Here is a 21054-nt window from a genome sequence, read left to right on the forward strand (position 1 = left end):
CTGCGTAGTGGGAGCAGACGGTTGAGATGCGGTTATCCGTGTAGGCGTACGCGGACTACTGTTAGTACCCCGTTTGGGACCACTTGTACGCGGATGTACGCGTCTCACCCGCGAAGAAATCCGTACGGTACCATCAATAAACCGCCTAGTTCTCCGTAAGCACCTATCCGGTGTCCGCCAATGAGCCTAAAGGGTTACGCAGGGTCCTACGCGCGGGCCGCTGTGTCCGATAATGAATTCAGTTTTTGTCACGTGAGAGCATAATTTAAAATGCATAAAATTCCACAATAAAAATAAAAATGTCTTGTTCATTCTTTTACACAACATTCTTAGCTCCATGCACTCCAACGTTCCAGTTCTGTCAATAACAAAAGTAAGATGATGCAGCTACACACTACACATGTACCTTGAATAACTGTTCGAAGCAAAGCAAGTTCAACCTGAAGAAAAACATACATTACAGTGTATCACAAACTGCACATTACTATACACTAACCTAGCACATGCCAAAGTACCAGATGTGAACACTACTTGTGTGAATAGTTCTTTGTTGCAAACACGACAACACCTGGAAAAAGCCTATACATAATGGAAAGAAAATAGTTGCACACTATCAGCACGTACCATAGTCATGTGTCCATCAGCTACCACTGTTTACAAGTTGACTTTGACGTTAGCAGAAAGTGGAATATCCATTAGAAGTTTCTGGGTAAGGTAAAGAGTTTGTTTTGTGGTTGATGTCTGCCATCACGTGCCAGAGGGGTCATCATACTGCTACGATCAGCTTGCAACAATCTGGCTTCCAAAGACTGGCTTAATGCCATAGGATTCTGTTAACAGTCTCTGGTGTTTCAGTTATTGAGTACTTGACAGCTTATTGCAAGTAGTGGCAAGGAAATTCCATTGAGATGCTAATGCTGTAAAATATCTTGTAGGAAATCCTAAAAGATAAAGGCAAAATCATTTGATAGCACTGAACTACTGTTGGAATGCTGGCTAGACAACTGGTACACAGAGAAACACATTAAATTATATCAAGCTACACTAAAACAAGTCTTACCATGAATTTGAATAGTAGGTAACTAAAATCCTTACGACAGCCAAACAGCCCATGGTACGATTGCATCCCAGCAACATAGCAGATATTGGGTTTAAATCATCCACTAAGGGCACGGTCCAATAAACTGCGACTACACTACAAAACAGCCATGGCTTACCAACCAAAACACAACTATACTTACCAAAGAGTACATACCATCACACAGCTTAGTGTTCTAACAGAAGAAAGCAGACTAGGACGGTAGTTCTCTCTACCCGGAATGTCTGTTATAATACATAAAACAGTTATTAAAAACAATACGTATTTCACCGTATCGATTGACGAAAACAATCTGAGGTGTTTGACACGATGGTATCCTTCACATCTAGATCTGCTCAGTCAAGCGCCATTATGTCTCAGCTGCCAAGCACCCGAAAACCCCCAAATTCCATGAAAGTATCGTCGCAATCATTGGTATTGAGTAGCGCCAATGTTGCGCCATGTTTAACCCTAGTTTTCTTCAACAATCCGGCTGCGTTAGACTGCTTAGCGTCAGTATCCAATCACTTCCGTCAAAAAGAAACCACACGTGATTTTGATGATCAAAGATGGTTTGTTGTGCGCACGCCTCCACCAGTTAAAAGGTGCGCATCTGTTAAAATAATTCCAGAACAATCTTTAGACCTCGTGTGGTACCTATCATTCTGCTACTGTATTGTGTTCAAGTATTGGACGATAAACGGAAGAAACAACCGTCTCTTCGTTACCGACGTACTGAGCTAGCGGCTAACATGTAGCTATCCTCAGAGTGACTGACACATCCGACGAGATATCCTGTTAGATAGTATACTCTCCGTACCCTCACTAGAACAAAAAAATGGTGAGCCGACCTGTATTTAAGTCTTTGGTGAACTCAAGAGGTGTAAACCTAACCCACATCGTAATTCCATATATGTATCTGTAAAGCAATGAAGAAAATAGGCCACTTCAAAGACGTTCTATGTTTGATAATCGCTGTCAATATACAAATTAACTTTGTACTCATGGTTTTTAGCTTTCAAGATATCTCATTTTATGTTATTACAATGCTCACAGTTTTATAAACTGCAAGCTTTAGCTCTGTACTCATGATTTTCAGCCATCAAGATGTCCAATCTTTTGTTGGCAAGTCCTGTCAAGATGTCCCATCTTTAGACAGGAAAAATAAGTGGGTACGTAGCTGTTTATCAATGTCAATGCATTACGATGTTCACAGTTTCAAAGCCGTACAAGCTTTAGTTATTACGGTGTTCGCAGTTTCAAAGCCGTACAAGCTTTAGCTCTGTACTCATGATTTTCAGCCATCAAGATGTCCCATCTTTTGTTGGCAAGTCTTGTCAAGATGTCCCATCTTTAGGCAGGAAAAATCAGTGGGTACGTAGCTGTTTATCAATATCAATGTTATTACAATGTTCGCAGTTGCTAAACGGTACAAGCTATAGCTCTGTACCCATGATTTTCAGCCATCAAGATGTCCCATCGTCTGTTGGCAAGTCCTGTCAAGATGTCCCATCTTTAGTCAGGAAAAATCAGTGGGTACGTAGCTGTTTATCAATATCAGTGTTATTACGGTGTTCACAGTTTCAAAGCCGTACAAGCTTTAGCTCTGTACTCATGATTTTCAGCCATCAAGATGTCCCATCTTTTGTTGGCAAGTCCTGTCAAGATGTCCCATCTTTAGGCAGGAAAAATCAGTGGGTATGTAACTGTTTATCAATATCAATGTTATTACGATGTTCGCAGTTGCAAGCTTTAGCTCTGTACTCATGATTTTCACCCATCAAGATGTCCCATCTTTTGTTGGCATGTCCTGTCAAGATGTCCCATCTTTAGACAGGAAAAATCAGTGGGTACGCAGCTCACTGTTTGCAGCTTTGAAAACATGAAAGTTTTCAGAAATCTCAGCTATCAAGATTTCTCATAACTATTTTGTTGGTGTTTCCTGCCATATTCCTGGTGTGTGGGTGTGTGTGTGTGTTTAAGTACTTAGTTGATTTACCAAACTGGATTAACATAAGTGTGTATGAGATATGGTGATTGATCTTTACTACCCTAAACCGGAGGAGCTCATGGTTCGCCGTGTGTCATAGCTCTATGACATTGCCTGCAGAACCAAACGGGGCACTGAAAATATCATCGTCCATATGTAGTCCTTTGACACTTTTAAGTGGGTATGCATAATGTTTGTAGCATTTGTTTATTAGTTACGAAAGCCGAACAAGTGTTGAGTAGGGTTCTGGGAACCATAATCTATGGTTCCCAGAGTCCTTTTAAAATAATTAAATTCAATAATTTTTAGCATCACAGTTGAAAGGTTGAACAATTTTGGAGACCATAAGATGTTTGATGTAGCATGACCAGCCTCCTCTGCAAGATGTTAATTATATATCCACTGATATTGATAATGAACAATTTCCTCTTTACTGTGCATTAATCAGATCAAATGCTTATAAGTATTCTTTAATGTTGTGACTGTGTAGCAAGATTTAAACTGCCCACTTGTCTGGCATGTGGAACTCCAAGCTTGTATTAGTGGCATAGTTAAAACTGTGAAATGGAGCTGAATTGTGGGATGGTATGCAGGGGTGGTGGGACAAGCCCACAGTAACTATATAATATGCTAACTATTATTCATATGTACTACCTGCTGAAAGTAAAGCAATTGTATAACAATGATTGTATTGTAAAGCCGTGTCCGCCACATCATTCCTTCCAGCATGTGATTTGTCCATTATATGTTTGTCAGGTTCGATAATTAATGAATTATACATATACAACACTTATACAGGTCCAGCAGTGGTGCTTTGTGATATGCCGAGGATTTTGCTGAGTTGGACACATACGAGGATTTTGCTGAGTTGGACACATACGAGGATTTTGCTGAGTTGGACACATACGGCTATTGAAACTACTACATATTGAGTTGTTTGTTTCTGTTTGCAGGCTAAATGAACTGTCACAGTGAAATTATCATCGTAATAATTATATATGTCACCTGTCTATGCACATACTGGACGTGGTAAAGGTATGCAACTGGGCTAACAACTTTGCCATATGATTGAAGCTAGCCTATAACCATGAGCTGCTGTCAAGTTGGACAGTACATACCATAAACGGGAAACACGAATGAAAGAAGTATAATAGTTTATAATTGATTAATGCATGACAAACAATGTTCTGAGTGTCTTATTGAAGAAGGGGGGATGTAGTATACTGTTACGAAGTTAGTTTAGTTACTTGGTCCATGAAGCCACACTTCCCATGATGTCATAGCTCCAATTCAAGTATTTGTTAATATGACAGCTTTTATGGTGAGTTCTACCAAACTTCAATGCACTATTCATGTCCCACTCCAGGTAGGGTGGGGAATACAGCAGATTTGACAAGGTCTAGTGTCAAATTTCCCAGTACTGAAGCTAAAACCCCACTATATTCCACCTCAAAAGGGAGTTTCTGAGGGGAATTAATTTATCAAAATGATTTTTGACCGCCACCATCAAAAGCCCCAGGATGTAGATGGTCAAATCCCCAGTAGGTGTATCGGGATTCCGGGGGTGGGGATAGCTTAAAAAGTTGATGTAGGTATAGTAGGTATATTGTGCCATAATATGCCACAGAACTGCAGGTCTGGCACTCTTGCAGCTAATGGTAACCGCACCCGCGGTACTTGCCACTAAACACGAGTGCTGGGGTATAATCTGTGGCGAGGAGGGGTCTCGTGCTAGCTGATGCATCATGTGCAAAGTGTTTCCAGCACCGAGACACAGTGGTCGCCTGCTTTCAAGTGCCCAGGCGCCAGTTTCACCATTAATACCTAAACTCCGGCATCGATACTCCCGATTTCTCTTATCAGTCGTTCATTGGCCTCTATGTGTCCAGGCTCGTGATAAGCATCTCGTACAGGTTTTGCATCCAATGTTCACCTTCCAGTACCTGACTGGTAAAGTGGACAGTAGTGAGTGCAGGCCTCAAGCTATAACGCGCATGGGCTATAATTCTGAATCTGTGGTTTTAGCCCTATAGATACATCATTGTGGGAGCCTGTAGCTACTGTAATTATCTACCCGTTACTTCCGTCTTGTCCGCGTTGTAGAATAAGTTGCTTTGCGGGTATAGGCGTTGTATCCGCGTAGTGGACGAAGCCATTAGGCGGGAACCGCACGGGTTTACACCCGTATACAGTCCGCCAAGTGAAATGATTCGCGGACAGCGTCCATTCCGTATACAGTGCTAGTATCTCCTGTGGAGTGATTGCAGTGATCTGAGTGGTTGTAGTGATCTGAGTGATTGTAGTGATCTGAGTGATTGCAGTGCAGGGGCAGATCTAGGATTTATAAAGGGGGGGGGGGGGGGGGGGGCAACTCAAGGTATTAATTTCTTGTGTAGAGGTGTGCAAATTAAGCACACTTCCCAGCATGTGCAGCATGCTGGAACTAGGGGAGTCTGGGGGCATGCCCCCCCCAGGAAAGTTTTGAAAAATAGATGCTAAAATTACTGCAATTTGGAGACATTTCCACAAAATTCATAATATTTTCTGCCTGTAGATATTTTATATACTGCCTTTAGATTATAGGTATGGCTATCTAAAGCATTTTGTTAATGGAAAAGTTTGGGTAGGTACAGACAACCAAGTACATGATGCACCCTCTCACAATTGCATAACACTGATTAGGTGCATGTTAGAATAATAATGTTGAAAGTGGAAAATTTTGAAATTTGAACAATACAAGATTGAATCTGAGAGCATTTTCAATGGAAATTGTGTACCTGAATTAAGTATTGCCATACATATTAACTACACAAGTAGATGAATGAAGCCCTTTAAACAGACCAATGCACTTCATTGTATGTATAGGTGCAGGCAGATTTGGAAAAATTCCATAACAGAACCAACTATATGCTTCCAGTGTATGTTCTATTAGAGTAGTTAGTTGACTGCTCTATTAGAGTATCTCGATCTTGTACACCTCCAATGCTGATCCGGGTCCTTGTTGCATAAACTTTAGCGTAAATCCACTGATAATACCTTGGAAATATGTTTATAAGGTGGTTTATGAATATTTGTATTATTAGTGATCATATAATTATGCTAAGACTAAACTTCATTATAATACTTAGCATATTGATCAAGTAAAGCCTAAAAGTGAAAGGGGAGGCTTCAGCCCCCAAAGCACCCCCCTGGATCCGCCCCTGCAGTGATCTGAGTGATTGAATGATTGCAGTGATTTGAGTGATCCGAGTGATTGTAGTGATCTGAGTGATTGCAGTGATCTGAGTGATTGGAGTGATCTGAGTGATTGTAGTGATCTGAGTGATTGCAGTGTTCTCAGTGATTGCAGTGATCATGAGTGATTGCAGTGATATGAGTGATTGCAGTGATCTAAATATTGCAGTGATCTAAATATTGCAGTGATCTGAATGATCTGAGTGATCTGAGTGACTGCAGTGATTGCATGCAGTGATCTGAGTGACTGCAGTGATCTGAGTGTTTCGAGTGATTGCAGTGATTTGAGTGAATTGAGTGATCTGAGTGATTGGAGTGATTTGAGTAATTGCAGTTATCTGAGTGATTGCAGTGATCTGCATGAATGGAGTGATCTGAGTGATCTTGATATTAGTGATCTTCATCTGATTGATATGAGTGATTGGAGTGATATGAATGATCTCCAAGCACTCAGGTCACTTCAATCACTCAAATCAGTTCAGTCACTCAGATCACTACAATCACTCAGATCACTTCAAACACTCGGATCACTCCAATCACTCAGATCACTCCAATCACTCAGATCAGTTCAGTCACTCAGATCACTGCAATCACTTCAATCACTCCAATCACTCAGATCACTCCAATCACTCAGATCACTTCAATCGCTCAGATCACTGCAATGAGTTAACTGCCTAATTGTGTAATGCTACTAAAATGTGCATCATTTAGAGTACAATAGTATATGATAACATCCTAACTCCGTGTTATGGAAACTTCCTTTCCCTAATGGTAAGTAAGCATACTAGGTACTATTCTATTCACGGGTTCTGGATGGGAGGGGCTTGCCCACCAAAATTTTTATATTTTAAATTTAAGATAGTTTAGACAATCCCTATAATATTTTAATAACTTAAATAGTTACATACAGCTATAAAAGAAAATAAAAAATCAGGGGGATTCTGAGGGGGGTTTCAGGAAACCCCTTTGGATTTTACACTTCACTTGAAACATTAAGAAATTGAAACTTCAGGTTTCCAGAACCTGGAATCTATCATGGAACAGGGCAAATTTTAAACTTTTATCTTGGAGTTAATAGCTTGTGACATGGTAGCAACACTTATTTATAGCATTGTTCTGAACTATGATTTTGGTGAAAAATTGAGATACTCTAATATAGCAGTCAGGTAGTATAAACTACTCTAATATAACAGTCACTTAGCTGCAGTGGAAACCCCTTTTCAAAATTCCTGCATATGTCCCTGGTAATTGCGACTAGAGTATTACAATCTTACATTGCATTACAACCACTGAATTTATGAGCTACTCGGAGCACTTAATTTAGCTTTTCATTTATAGTGGTATTTAGTAAACTATATGTAGCTAATGGACTTAAAATTGGACTTGTATGCTAAAATTGTGGACCTTTTAGTTAATTTGGACCTTTGCTGAAATTGTGGACCTTATTCCAAGAGGGAGGTTCTGCAGAACCCCATGAACCCCTCTGGCTACGGGCCTGTAGTGTACTAGTCACTTTTCACTTGCATCGCACATTCTGGTACAACGTACTATAAGCAATGGTGGTAGATGATTTGAGCGAAGTGTGGACCAAAATTATGAGTTGACCTTTTCAATGAATCATGAAGTACATGTTTAAAGCTTATCAAATATTACCATATAAAGAAGTGGCCTTTATAAATAATGAACTAGATACCTTAGCTATCTTTAGAACCTACATGTAATTACAATGTGGTCTTTGTACAGAAAGGTGATAAGTGAGGTTTTTATTCTAGGATATATACATGTATATAACAATTTGACCGTTTCCAGTTTCCGTTTCCACTGTTTCCAATTTCTCATGTACATCCTCACAGCATTGGGTTTATCAACTGTAATTTTAGTGGAGTATGCACAAGTGTGTAACTTGTAGAGACCTTCTACCAGACTATTGGTTAACTATCAGTAAATAGGGTTAGGGACCCGCCGATTATGCTAGCATAATTTTGAGCATAATAGGTACCTAAAAGCATTGAGTATAATGCCAGCATAATTGGTTAAATATTTGTACGATAGTGTAAACTCTTGCTGGAAAAATGACAATTGCAAAATAAGATCGATATACTCTAATAGAGCAGTCAGTAACTCTAATAGAACAATCATCAAACTGACTGTTCTATTAGAGTATAACGATCTTGTCTCTTACATGCAGGCATGCAGCAAGAATTTATTCTTTGTGTTCCAGCCGCTCATTTCTTTCTTTCTATATAGTGTTAAACTAGTAGCAAAACATATGCACTAAGGCATGCATGAACATTGAGCATAATAGGTGAATTTTTGAGCAGTGCATCATAGCATATAGGTAAAATTATGAGCATAATCGGCGGGTCCCTAAATAGGTTTTAAAATATCAGATTTCTGTTTTGCCTATAAAGTGGGAATTAGTACAACTCTAGTAATTGTCACACGTTAATTGGTTCAAAGTGTTACTTGAATTCTATGTTATACTTATACTGATTTCCACAAATAACAACATGATTTTGAATAAGATTATCAGCTTTAAAATGAAATGTAATAAATTTGACAATAAGGTACTCATTTGAGTGTACATGTGCATGCATGCATTTGTGTGTGTGTGTGTGTGTGTGTGTGTGCGTGTGTGTGTGTGTGTGTGTGTGTGTGTGCGTTTGTGTGTGTGTGTGTGTGTTTATGGGTGTCTATTTATGGGATGCAGTGTCTAATATGCACCAGCAACTGGGTCATCCATTAGTAACCCCTTGCACTCATCATCATTATTGTCATATTGTTGAATTTCAATCTGTTGAACCTGCTGTCTGTTTAATATTGTAGTGAACCTTCTTGATAATGTTGCTGCATTTATCTTTATCTTCTTTCTAATCCCTTCTCCACATCCATAAGTAATTACATGGTAGGCAATGATGAGACTGAAGTGAACTGCTGCTATACCGATTATTATATTGAAAACAACTGTGTTTTCTTGACTGTACAATGACATGACAAAAAGCCATTGCAGATTAAACACAAGTGCCAATTCTTGGTAATTTTTGTATGTATGGTTAAATGGTTTCAATATTCCTTGAAGCACTCCTATGATGCTAAGCAACATCACTCCAATAGTGAGGTTGATATTCCTATCCAGTGTTGATATTCCATAGAATACAACTCTTATCACAAGTTGTACACCAGTCCAGTAGTAGAGTTTGATCTTGTACGGTCCTTGAAAAGCATCTAGTAGTGGCAGAACACGTCTTATAATTCTAAATTTCAATAGTGCCCTTGTAATCAGCATGATGACATTAAATGGTAACAGAATTAAAAAGAGTATAAGACATACTGCAAACAATATTGTAAATCTAACTCCAAACAGAGGTACATTAGCATCAACTGACCACACTAATGTAGTATGTTTACTGGGTAAGTACACAATTTTGGTGTAAAAGAATAAGGCACGTGATACTATAAGAAGTAGTTTAGTATATGATAATAGGAAGAGTGTAGCAAGTACTGGTATTGTTCTACGTGCAGTAAGCCTCTGTATTATAGTGGAGTAATGACTTGTTATTAGGAGTGATGTAGCAATGAAGATGAGGTAGAAAGGAAATGCTAATTGTAACCACATTTTAGCATAGTCATCCATACCATTGTAGAAACATGTTTGAATACCCAAATCAAGATTAACCAGTGAAATGAAGGTGTAGGTTAGTGAAAAATTATTAAAATGAGCTTGAGGAAAGAACACTGGAGTGTTAATACTGATGATGTTAACGTATAATATAAATGCATTGATAGTTCCATCAGCTACTGTGAGGTTGAGAATAAAGAGTAGTAAGACCAACACAAGACCTGCTATTGCAATGGGTACAATTAGAAACAGGTAGATATTTGAACATTTTTGACAGTCAGAGGAACCAAATACAGTACTGAGACCGTGTTGACAATGTCCGCACAATATACCAGATCTGTTAAACTGACACTGTGAGTTAGGAGTGGAGAAGTTAAGATGTGATGAGTGGGATAGGCAGTAGTGGAATGGACAATGTAGTGAAAGGCTGAAGTTATATGAGCTTATGTGTGATATCCAGATATTGGCTGGGCGCAGTATTGTTTGATCGTTAATGTTACATTTTATATTAAACTGATCAAGGAACTGATGACATTTACATATCCCATCACTTTTATTGAAGCCAACTGGACAGAGTCTTTGATTAATGTAGTAAACATCTGCAAATTCAATGCCATTGGTGTTGCTGATGCTGTAATACCCTTTTAAGAAAAGTTCACACCAGTTATAATTTGGATTTGGAAAGGATATGGAATACTCTAAAGCATTACAAGTGTGACGATTAGCAATTTGTGCAGAATAATCAGTAACACCACAAGCAGTTGGTGGTAACCAATCTACATCATTTGTAACTGTGATTACTATGTTAGGGGATTCATAGCCAATGATGTCAATAACATCCATGTACAGGTTAAGTGTCATTGTTTGACCAGGGTATACAGGATCAAATATATCTTCGTAACAATCATAAGATGTGTTCGTAGTACAACAACACATTCTTTTTTTTTGAACTTTTTGTGGCAATAAATCAAATGTACCGGAACTATTAATATACTTTATGTATTTCTTGTTTACCTACAGTGGAATTGTGGTATTAAACGCTGACTGTGGTAGCCAACTGCAGTGAGTGATAGGGAGATTATTATAAGACTGTTGTTCAGATGTTACTTTGTTATTTTCAAATGTTATAGCGTAAGTTCTGTTGTTATAGGTATCATTTTGTTGCTTGCCACTTAAATACTGAAAGTAGCAAGGTGGGTACAGTTTCTTTAGTGGACTCTGAGCAAACTTTTCAAACGTACAGTGAGAAACATTAATGATGGAATTTTCGTCAAGAAACAAAGGTGTCTGATAGCTGTAGTACATATCCTCCCAAATAGAACTAGTTTGTACCAATGCAAACTCAATGTAATTAATACATGTCACATTACTTTGTATTAGTAAAACTACACTTTTAGTTTTGGTGATGTTATAAAACACTACAGGACCAATCAAATAGAGATCAGCCTTAGATAACCTTATGAAATGAAATTTGTCAGAACTTGAAGTAAAGGTGGTGTTAGCGATGGTAATTTGAACATTTGTAAATGGTGATTCATGGTGTCTGTTGTATAGTATTTGACAAATGGTGTGATGAAAACTACAGCCATTGATCTCAATATAAGGAGGTCCATATTGAATATAAAATATTGTGCATGGTCCCCTGCACTTGTGAAATAAACCAATGTTAAAAAATTCACAATTGTGAAACTTCACAATATCTCCTCTCTGTCCAGTATGCCCTTCTTTTACTTTGATGTCAATGAGATCCCCATTACTGTCTGAAAACTGGCAATTTTTAACAAGAATAGTATTTTGTGGTACACCTTTGTTCCCTAAATTTATATTGATGACTGTTGTATTTCTTAACCCTTTAAATGTTGATTGAAATATACAAAGGTTTACTCTGTAAAACTGTTGATAGAGATTAAATGCTATTCTGTGCTGAAAACTTTTATGAACATCATAAAAATTAATCTGATAATGATCAATTGTAAGCGTGTGATTCTCCATACCCACTTTTACTGTAGTATCACTGTAAGTGATGTTTAAAACATTGTTTGTGATATAGGAAAAACATGAATCACCCAAAATGTTGATGCCAACTATACCATATGAGTTATGGTTCTCCTCTATCACTACATGTCTCAGTTGAACATTTGTACATTGTTTGATCAAGACTGTAGCATTGTTATATTCTTTACCCAAGCAGCTCCTAACTTTTATATTAGTTACTATCAAGGTACTAATATTAGTCATTACAATACCAACTAATGAGTTACACTGGATGACTGTGTCTGGTGTTGTACCATCAGTTGTATAACCAATGAGTGAAATATTGTGAACATTTTGTATGATGAGATCAGTGTGAAGGTGATGTAGTCCTGGCAGGAAGAGTAGTTGAGTGTTAGTGGTGAAGTATTTGGTGATATTGAGCAGGTAATGTTGTAAGTTATGACAATAAAGACATGTAGTGTTAGGATAGTAGTGATCATCAGGTGTCACATTGTAGACTCTACCAGTAGCAGAGTGCAGCCATAACAGCAGCAGTGATAATCTCAGTGTACAAAAGTACCTACATGTAAATTAGTTGCAGTAACACATTGCAGTTACGCATTATCCATAAGGATTGATCTGCAGTACTCTTTCAGACAATTATGCAGATAAATACTTAGCTATGTACATGTAGCTACTGTAATTTGCTTTTTTCATTGTAAAATATTTTCATATACAAAATTTGTATGAGAATCTCTTACACGAAAATTTTTACACAATATGGAACTACTCTAATAGAGCAGTCGTTCATGTAAATCATACAAAAATATTTTATACGAAAATTTTTATCATGAATTTTTCTACATGATAATAAACTGAATTATGATATTGTTGCATAGGATTCATAAAGTTTACTACAGATTGAATTGTTAGTTTCACATTATGCAAATCTTAAAAATGTAATTTACCTGTATTACATCGCAATAAATTGAAGTTAATATGCATGTTGCAGATGTAGGAATATAAAAACATGCATATATAATTGCTGTGACCTAAGCGCAAGCTATAATCTAAGGGTATGCTCTGACCTAAGCATACAGTAATGTTGAAATGGTTTCAAGCATCACATATTCTGTAAAGTGATTTAACAGGTTTGGATCACGTGATTGGTGATGTGTATATAGCTAGGAAAAATGCTAGACTGTTTATATATGAGCACATCTGTGTAATAGAGTCCTGAATAAATGGTGGTGGTTGTCACTACTCCTACAGCAACTAACATGTTAACAGTGATCATTAATATGTAACTAATCTATATAAAATATACATGTTGAAAAATTAACTTATATTTCTAAGATGTTATACCATAATAAGAATCGGCAAGTAGCAATGAAGTTTGATGTTTCATTTCAAAGTTCATCCATGGCATAGTCTTGATGTATATACAGTGTAACATATACTCATGTGCATATTAATGCTCACCTGTTGTAGGTCATCACTGACTGTATCATCTGTACTGTACAGATATGTAGCTGCTTTGAATTACAGTAGCAATGGCACTATTTATAATGTTTACTTTGCTTATCTGTAATATAACAAACCCAACAATAATATTACATCAATTGCAATTGATCTCAAAAATTGCTGCTGTAATTGTAACTAACTATCCTTATTTGTGTATAGTGTAAGTTGTTGAAAACATGTTTTCAGCAACTTACACTACACAAATAAGGTAGTTGAAAACATGTTTTCAGCAACTTACACTACACAAATAAGGATAGTTAGTTTATTCTTAATAGAATAAGAGTACAATAGGTGAACACATTGATTAGCATTGTACATTTTATGTACTTTGTATAGCACTATAGAATGTAACTGGTTCTTTTGTCAATTTTACTATAATTTCAATTTTGATTAAGGTTACGGAATAGTTTAAAATGCGTGGGCGGAACAAATTACCAAACCTGCTTTAAACCAAGCAGGGATAAATAATTTCAACAACTGTGTTGTGTTAGCAATACAACTAATTGTGCTTGTTTGTTTTTACTACAGAACAACGACTGTTCTTGGGTGTGTGGTCTACAATAGAGCGATGTTTTATAAAAACGCGCCGCCAAAAACCAGACTAACAGATTACTGAATCCTTATAATTTCAACACAAGTGGCTAAACAACTAAAATATCTAGGTCCTGTGGAAGCGATTTTTTAAGTTACTGGTAGTATAGACGTTTTATTGAACTTTTAATAGTTTTTTCAGGTGAAAAAAGCTCTTTGAAGGCTTGTATCCGAGTCACTGGGGAGAAACACGCCAAAAACGCTTCCACAGGACCTAACAAATTTAATATACAGTATCACTATGCCCTAGAAATGCCAATACAACCTACAGCTTTTGCTGTATTTGGCGGCGGAAAAACATGGTAGTGACAGCTGGAACTGAGCGATGCACGGGCTGGCTTACTTGTGTTACTACAACAATTGTAGTGTTCCACCTGCCTCATACTACACTGTAGCTACATAAAAACAATAAATATGAAGGGCTTCACCTTCATTTGAAACTTTTCACGCTGCTAGACTGGTTTTATGGTCTTCTCAAAAAGAATCGATAGGCATTCAAAATTTTGAATGATTGCCCGTGACTATACCATAACCTTAAGTATAGCTAAACAATCACTCAATAATTGTAATAATTTATTATAATATTATTATTATCACTATGTGTTTGGTATTATAGCAGAGTTAACTATTTTCAATTTCTTCTGTACAAACTACAGTTCCTTGTGGTATTGTTGAAGCCTGTTTAATGAAATTAACACTGTAACATAATAATTATTATATCGATAAACTAGCTGTTCTGTTTGATATAATGACTGTACACATCGAGATTACTATAGCCTCAGTTATGTGATCAATAGCTGTATCCATCAGTTCATTATTTCCACAATAACATCTTTTGGATAGACATGAATAATTGTATTCTTACACTTTAATGATTGTTTATAATATTAATTGTTTTGTATACACAAGCTATGCCTGAGTCTAATAGTATTCTGGCTGGCATAGCATGAGGGTAAACTATAATTATTGTACTGTAAGTATGACACTATCATAATAATTATGTATTCAGATTATATAATAGGCAGAATCTCCACTATAAATCTACCAATTTGAACCATTAAAATCAACAATCAAATCAGAAAATGTAGTACATTTGTTATGATGATTATTATACCTTACTCAACTTCCATAGAAAATTTAGTGCATTTGCCACAAAGTGAATAGTTTTTGCAAACTTTGTTTCTTAGCCACTGTGCTATTTGAGTACAGAGAGTAGAGTAGAGTACACATACATGTGTATGTGAGCTTATCACCATAAAGGTGATTTCATACGTGCATAGCAATTATGATTAAGAGATCAATGCCCTGCAATATGAATATGTAAAGTTGTATCTAATCCAAAACAGCCAAGCTGTAAAAAAAGTGTGCGGCCCTCAGAAAGGCTATGGTGAAAAAAGATGTGAAATCCAAGGTGGCGGCCAAGAAATGGCTGTGATGGTAGGTTAATGATAAAAATTTTAATAACGACAATTCAGGTGAATTTTTGTGCCGCTTCACAAAATTTACCTGAATTGTCATTATTAAAATTTTTACCATTAACCTACCATCACAGCCATTTCTTGGCCGCCACCTTGGATTTCACATCTTTTTTCACCATAGCCTTTCTGAGGGCCGCACACTTTTTTTACAGCTTGGCTGTTTTGGATTAGATTTCATTTCTTTTTGTATTTGTATACCAGCTTTGGGACTTTTTTAACCTACGTTTTTTTCTTTACTACAGGAAGAAGAAAAGATGAAGTAGATGTACTTTAAATATTTTATCAGAAAATGTACAAATTATATATACTGTATAATACATATTTGACCGCATTTGCGAAAAGGGGTCTTCCACACACATCCAATTTGCCAACTTTGACAATTGATAACTTCGGATTGGAAAGAGCTATTGCCTTGATATTTTGGCAGTGGTGAGCACCACTATAGCTGAATACATGGTGAAATTTTCAGGTTACTATGTTACTTGAATACTGAGTTATGGTCTCCAACGTTTACAGAATTGGATGTGTGTGGAAGACCCCTTTTCGCAAATCCGGTCACATATATTGATTACAGAAATCTCCATGGTGGTTTCTTTGTAACTGGACACTCTACAAGGTGACTTCTTCTAATTACTCTCTCTACAGGGTGAATTGTTTGTAGCTGAACGATCTACAAGGTAACTTCTTCTAGCTGATCTCTCTACAGGGTGATGTGTTTGTAGCTGAATTTTGTATATATAGGTGATTTGTTTGCAGCTGAGCTCTTTACAGAATGGTTTCTTTGTAGCTGAACTCTCTAAAAGGTAACTTCTTCTAACTGATCTTTCTACAGGGCAATTTGTTTCTGGCAGAATTTTCTACAGGGTGATTTCTTTGCAGCTGAACTCTCTACATGGTGGTTTCTTTGTAGCTGAACTCTCTACAAGGTAATTTCTTCTAGCTGATCTCTCTACAGGGAGATTTGTTCGTAGTTGAATTCTGTACAGGTGATTTGTTTGCAGCTGAGCTCTTTACAAAATGGTTTCTTTGTAGCTGAACTTTCTCCAAGGTAACTTCTTCTAACTGATCTTTCTACAGGGTGATTTGTTTGTAACTGAACTATCTACAAGGTAATTTCTTCTTGCTGATCTCTCTACAGGGTGATTTGTTTGTAGCTGAATTCTGTACAAGTGATTTGTTTGCAGCTGAGCTCTTTACAGAATGGTTTCTTTGTAGCTGAACTCTCTACAGGGTGATTTGTTTGTAGCTGAAATCCCTACAAGGTAACTTCTTCTAGCTGATCTCTCTACAGGGTGATTTGTTTGTAGCTGAACTCTCTACAGGTGGTTTCTTTGTAGCTGAACTCTCTACAATGTGACTTCTTCTAGCTGAACTCTCTACAAGGTGACTTGTTTCTAGCTGATTTCTCTACAGGGTGACTTGTTTGTAGCTGAACTCTCTACAGGTGACACTGCTTGAAGGTTCTTAGTTTACTAATTTGTTAAGATGCCTTACTGTAGTTATACTGATAGTAAAGTGTCAGTAAACTTAAGTATATGGAACATAATTATTTTACTAAGTTTTAAACTCTCAGTAAAACATCAGTGATGCGGGTTTACTGAAAAACTACTAAAATAACAAACAATTAACTGTTCCATATACTGGGGATATACCACTGTAGTAAACTAAGATACTTCAAGCAGTGTGATTTGTTTGTAGCTGAACTTTCTACATGGTGGTTTCGTTGTAGCTGAACTCTCTACAAGGTAACTTATTCTAGCTGATCTTTTTACACTGCATATTTGTTTGTAGCTGAGTTCTCTACAGGGTGATTTGTTTGCAGCTGAACTCTCTACATGGAAGTTTCATTGTAGCTGAACTCTCTACAATGTGACTTCTTCTAGCTGAACTCTCTACAGGGTGACTTGTTTCTAGCTGAACTCTCTACAGGTGATTTGTTTGCAGCTGAACTCTGTACATGGTGGTTTCTTTGTAGCTGAACTCTCTACAAGGTAACTTCTTCTAGCCGATCTTTCTACAAGGTGATTGAGTTTTTTGCAGCTGAACTCTTTACATGGTGGTTGCTTTGTAGCTGAACTCTCTAAAAGGTGACTTCTTCTAGCTGAACTCTCTACAGGATGATTTGTTTGCAGCTGAACTCTCTACGTGGTAGTTTCTTTGTAGCTGAACTCTCTACAATGTGACTTCTTCTAGCTGAACTCTCTACAGGGTGACTTGTTTTTAGCTGATCTCTCTACAGGGTGACTTGTTTCTAGCTGAACTCTCTACAGGTGATTTGTTTGCAGCTGAACTCTCTACATGGTGGTTTCTTTGTAGCTGAACTCTCTACAAGGTAACTTCTTCTAGCTGATCTTTCTACAGGGTGATTTGTTTGTAGCTGAATTCTCTACAGGGTGATTTATTTACAGCTTAACTCTCTACAAGGTGACTTCTTCTAGCTGAACTCTCTACAGAGTGATTGATTTTTTTTGCAGCTGAACTCTCTACATGGTGGTTTCTTTGTAACTGAACTCTCTACAGGGTGATTTGTTTGTAGCTGAACTCTCTACAGGGTGATCTGTTCATAGCTGAACTCCCTATAAGGTAACTTCTTCTAGCTGATCTCTCTACAGGGTGATTTGTTTGCAGCTGAACTCTACATGGTAGTTTCTTTGTAGCTCTACAATGTGACTTCTTCTAGCTGAACTCTCTATAAGGTGACTTGTTTCTAGCTGATCTCTCTACAGGGTGACTTGTTTCTAGCTGAACTCTCTACAGGTGATTTGTTTGCAGCTGAACTCTCTACATGGTTTATTTCTTTGTAACTGAACTCCCTGCAAGGTGACTTCTTCTAGCTGATCTCTCTACAGGGAGATTTGTTTGTAGCTTAACTCTCTACAGGTGATTTGTTTGCAGCTGAACTCTCTACATGATGGTTTCTTTGTAGCTGAACTCTCTACAAGGTAATTTCTTCTAGCTGATCTCTCTACAGGCCGATTTGTTTGTAGCTGAACTCTCTACATGATGGTTTCTTTGTAGCTGAACTCTCTACAAGGTGATTTCTTCTATAGCTGATCTTTCTACAGGGTGATTTGTTTGTAGTTGAACTCTCTACATGATAGATTCTTTGTAGCTGAACTCTCTACAAGGTGATTTCTTCTATAGCTGATCTTTCTACAGGGTGATTTGTTTGTACCTGAACTATCTACATGATGGTTTCTTTGTAGCTGAACTCTCTACAAGGTAACTTCTTCTAGCTGATCTCTCTACAGGACAATTTGTTTGTACCTGAACTCTCACATGATTGTTTCTTTGAAGCTGAACTCTCTACAAGGTGATTTCTTCTAGCTGATCTTTCTACAGGGTGATTTGTTTGTAGCAGAACTCTCTACAAGGAAACTTCTTCTAGCTGATCTCTCTACAGGGAGATTTATTTGTAGCTGAACTCTCTATACATGATTTGTTTGCAGCTGAATTCTCTACATGATGGTTTCTTTGTAGCTGAACTCTTTACAAGGTAACTTCTTCTAGCTGATCTCTTTGCAGAGTGAATTGTTTGTAGCTGAACGATCTACAAGGTAACTTCTTCTTACTTATCTCTCTACAGGGTGATTTGTTTGTAGCTGAACTTTCTACAAGGAAACCTCTTTTAACTGAGCTCTGTACAGGGTGAATTGTTTGTAGCTGAACTATCTACAAAGTAACTTCTTCTAGCTGATCTCTCTACAGGATGATTTGTTTGTAGCTGAACTATCTACAAGGTAACTTCTTCTAGCTGATCTCTCTACAGGGTGATTTGTTTGTAGCTGAATTCTGTATAGGTGATTTGTTTGCAGCTGAGCTCTTTACAGAATGGTTTCTTTGTAGCTGAACTCTCTACAAGGTAACTTCTTCTAGCTGATGTATCTACAGGGTCACTAGTTTGTAGCTGAATTCTCTACATGGTGGTTTCTTTGTAACTGAACTATCTACAAGGTGACATCTTCTAGCTGATCTTTCAACAGGGTGATTTGTTTGTAACTGAACTCTCTACAAGAAAACTTCTTCTAACTGATGTCTGAACAGGGTGAATTGTTTGTAGCTGAACTCTCTACAGGGTGATTTGTTTGTAGCTGATCTCTATACAGGTTACTTATTTCTAACTGATCTCTTGAATTCTGTTCAGGGTGACTGCTCTATTAGGATGACTGCTCTATTAGAGTATCTCGATCTCGCACTTGCTACACCAAGTTGGATTTCGTGTTATAACTCCGTGGCTTTAAGTCTGATTTTTCTACACCATTGAAGAGCCTTTCTAAGATGATAACTCCATCTGTACAGCGATTTTCAAAGCATTACCCCAAGTGGTTTATCTGGTAGGCGTGGCAAGCATAATAATAATAATAATAATAATAAAAAATTAAAAATTAGCTAATCTCGATTGCGTAATTGTTACACACTGTTGATTTTTTCGCTGTATCTTCCTGGTTTTTAGCTCGATTTCTTTCAAACCACAAAAGGTTTGAGGTTCAATAGTTAACCTATTCACCCACCGATTTTCAGCTTCTTCCCATACGCGGTTTACCCTGTAGGCGTGACAACATATTGGTGTTATTTTTCGTGCATAATCGCTCATAACTCTTTGCCTGTTTATGGTATTCCAGCCAAAGTTGGTACCGAGATGCGCCTTTATACCCCCCTTCTGTGTGCCAAATTTCAAGGCAATCGGATAACGCGTTCGCGTTTTATAGCAGTTTTTGTAAGTGTGCGAAAAGAGGAAGAAAAAAAAACGAAGAAACTAAGCCAATTTTTGAAGTCGCATATCTCAGGAATGCCTGAAGCGATTTCGCTCAAATTTGGAATGTGGAGTGGTGAAGGTGGAGGGAATCTACACAGCAAAATTTGTCTTGTTTCATCAAGGCAGCACAGAGCTACGGAGGTGCGAAAATTGCGTTTTCTTTCTTCCTGTCAATATACTCACGGGGTTGCGCGCCGGCTTCTTGGGCCGCACGACACACTACCGTGTGTCTTGATATAGGACATTCACAAGCAAGTAAATTGTTTTAATTGTGTATTTATAATTAATTTTTAAATCCAGATCTTTTGTTGTCTCCGAACTGAGCAGCTGTTACTTGCAATTGCTAAGATAAATTTGCACAAAAAGGGATTTCCACACAAATTCAATTCTTTAAGCTTGAAATACTGCAATAACTTTGATTTCAAGAAACATATGATTTTTGAACACCATCATAAATCTGGTTTTGCATTGATTTGCAAAGGTATCAAAAGTTTACATCAAATTACTCTAATAGAGCAGTAAACTACCAAAAGAACATTCAGTTTTTTAAAAATGTTACTTATTACCTGTACCAACACAGTAAAAATAATCTAAAATCATATCTCAGAGTGTTTAAGAACTGAAATTTTCCTGGGAGTAATGTACCTACTGTAACAGTGTCTGTCTGTTGTATGCTTCACTGATTAGCTCAACCTCTTAATTAACTCTTTCACCTGTTCCTGATGGTATACCAGCAGATTAAGTATTTTGCCTTGTACTTAACTAGCATCTCACCCGCAGCCTGCATCTATCAATTCCTAAATTATTATG

The 21054-nt window shown here is 37.3% G+C and overlaps 3 long non-coding RNA genes across 9 annotated transcripts; 1 reads left to right on the forward strand and 2 right to left on the reverse strand.

Annotated features, from left to right (window-relative positions):
- Window positions 1–233: 233 nt before the first annotated feature.
- LOC136252373 (uncharacterized) lies at window positions 234–2048 on the reverse strand. 6 transcript variants are annotated; one of them, XR_010699521.1, is made up of 7 exons: window positions 1370–2048; window positions 1242–1323; window positions 1061–1190; window positions 625–941; window positions 497–579; window positions 407–440; window positions 234–358 (listed from the first exon to the last, which is right to left on the reverse strand). It is a non-coding gene; the product is annotated as an uncharacterized lncRNA (long non-coding RNA). The 6 variants fall into 6 exon arrangements; XR_010699519.1 differs by having other exon boundaries at window positions 1061–1195; window positions 1370–2046; XR_010699522.1 differs by having other exon boundaries at window positions 1061–1195; window positions 1256–1323; window positions 1370–1384.
- On the forward strand, window positions 1617–4078 carry LOC136252374 (uncharacterized). The gene is made up of 2 exons (XR_010699523.1): window positions 1617–1919; window positions 3867–4078. It is a non-coding gene; the product is annotated as an uncharacterized lncRNA (long non-coding RNA).
- Window positions 4079–13198: 9120 nt separating this feature from the next.
- LOC136252375 (uncharacterized) lies at window positions 13199–14512 on the reverse strand. 2 transcript variants are annotated; one of them, XR_010699524.1, is made up of 3 exons: window positions 14439–14512; window positions 13378–13480; window positions 13199–13327 (listed from the first exon to the last, which is right to left on the reverse strand). It is a non-coding gene; the product is annotated as an uncharacterized lncRNA (long non-coding RNA). The 2 variants fall into 2 exon arrangements; XR_010699525.1 differs by having other exon boundaries at window positions 14354–14495.
- Between the last annotated feature and the right edge of the window lie 6542 nt (window positions 14513–21054).

Source organism: Dysidea avara, chromosome 4 (assembly GCF_963678975.1).
Source record: "Dysidea avara chromosome 4, odDysAvar1.4, whole genome shotgun sequence".
Taxonomy (NCBI): Eukaryota; Metazoa; Porifera; class Demospongiae; order Dictyoceratida; family Dysideidae; genus Dysidea; species Dysidea avara.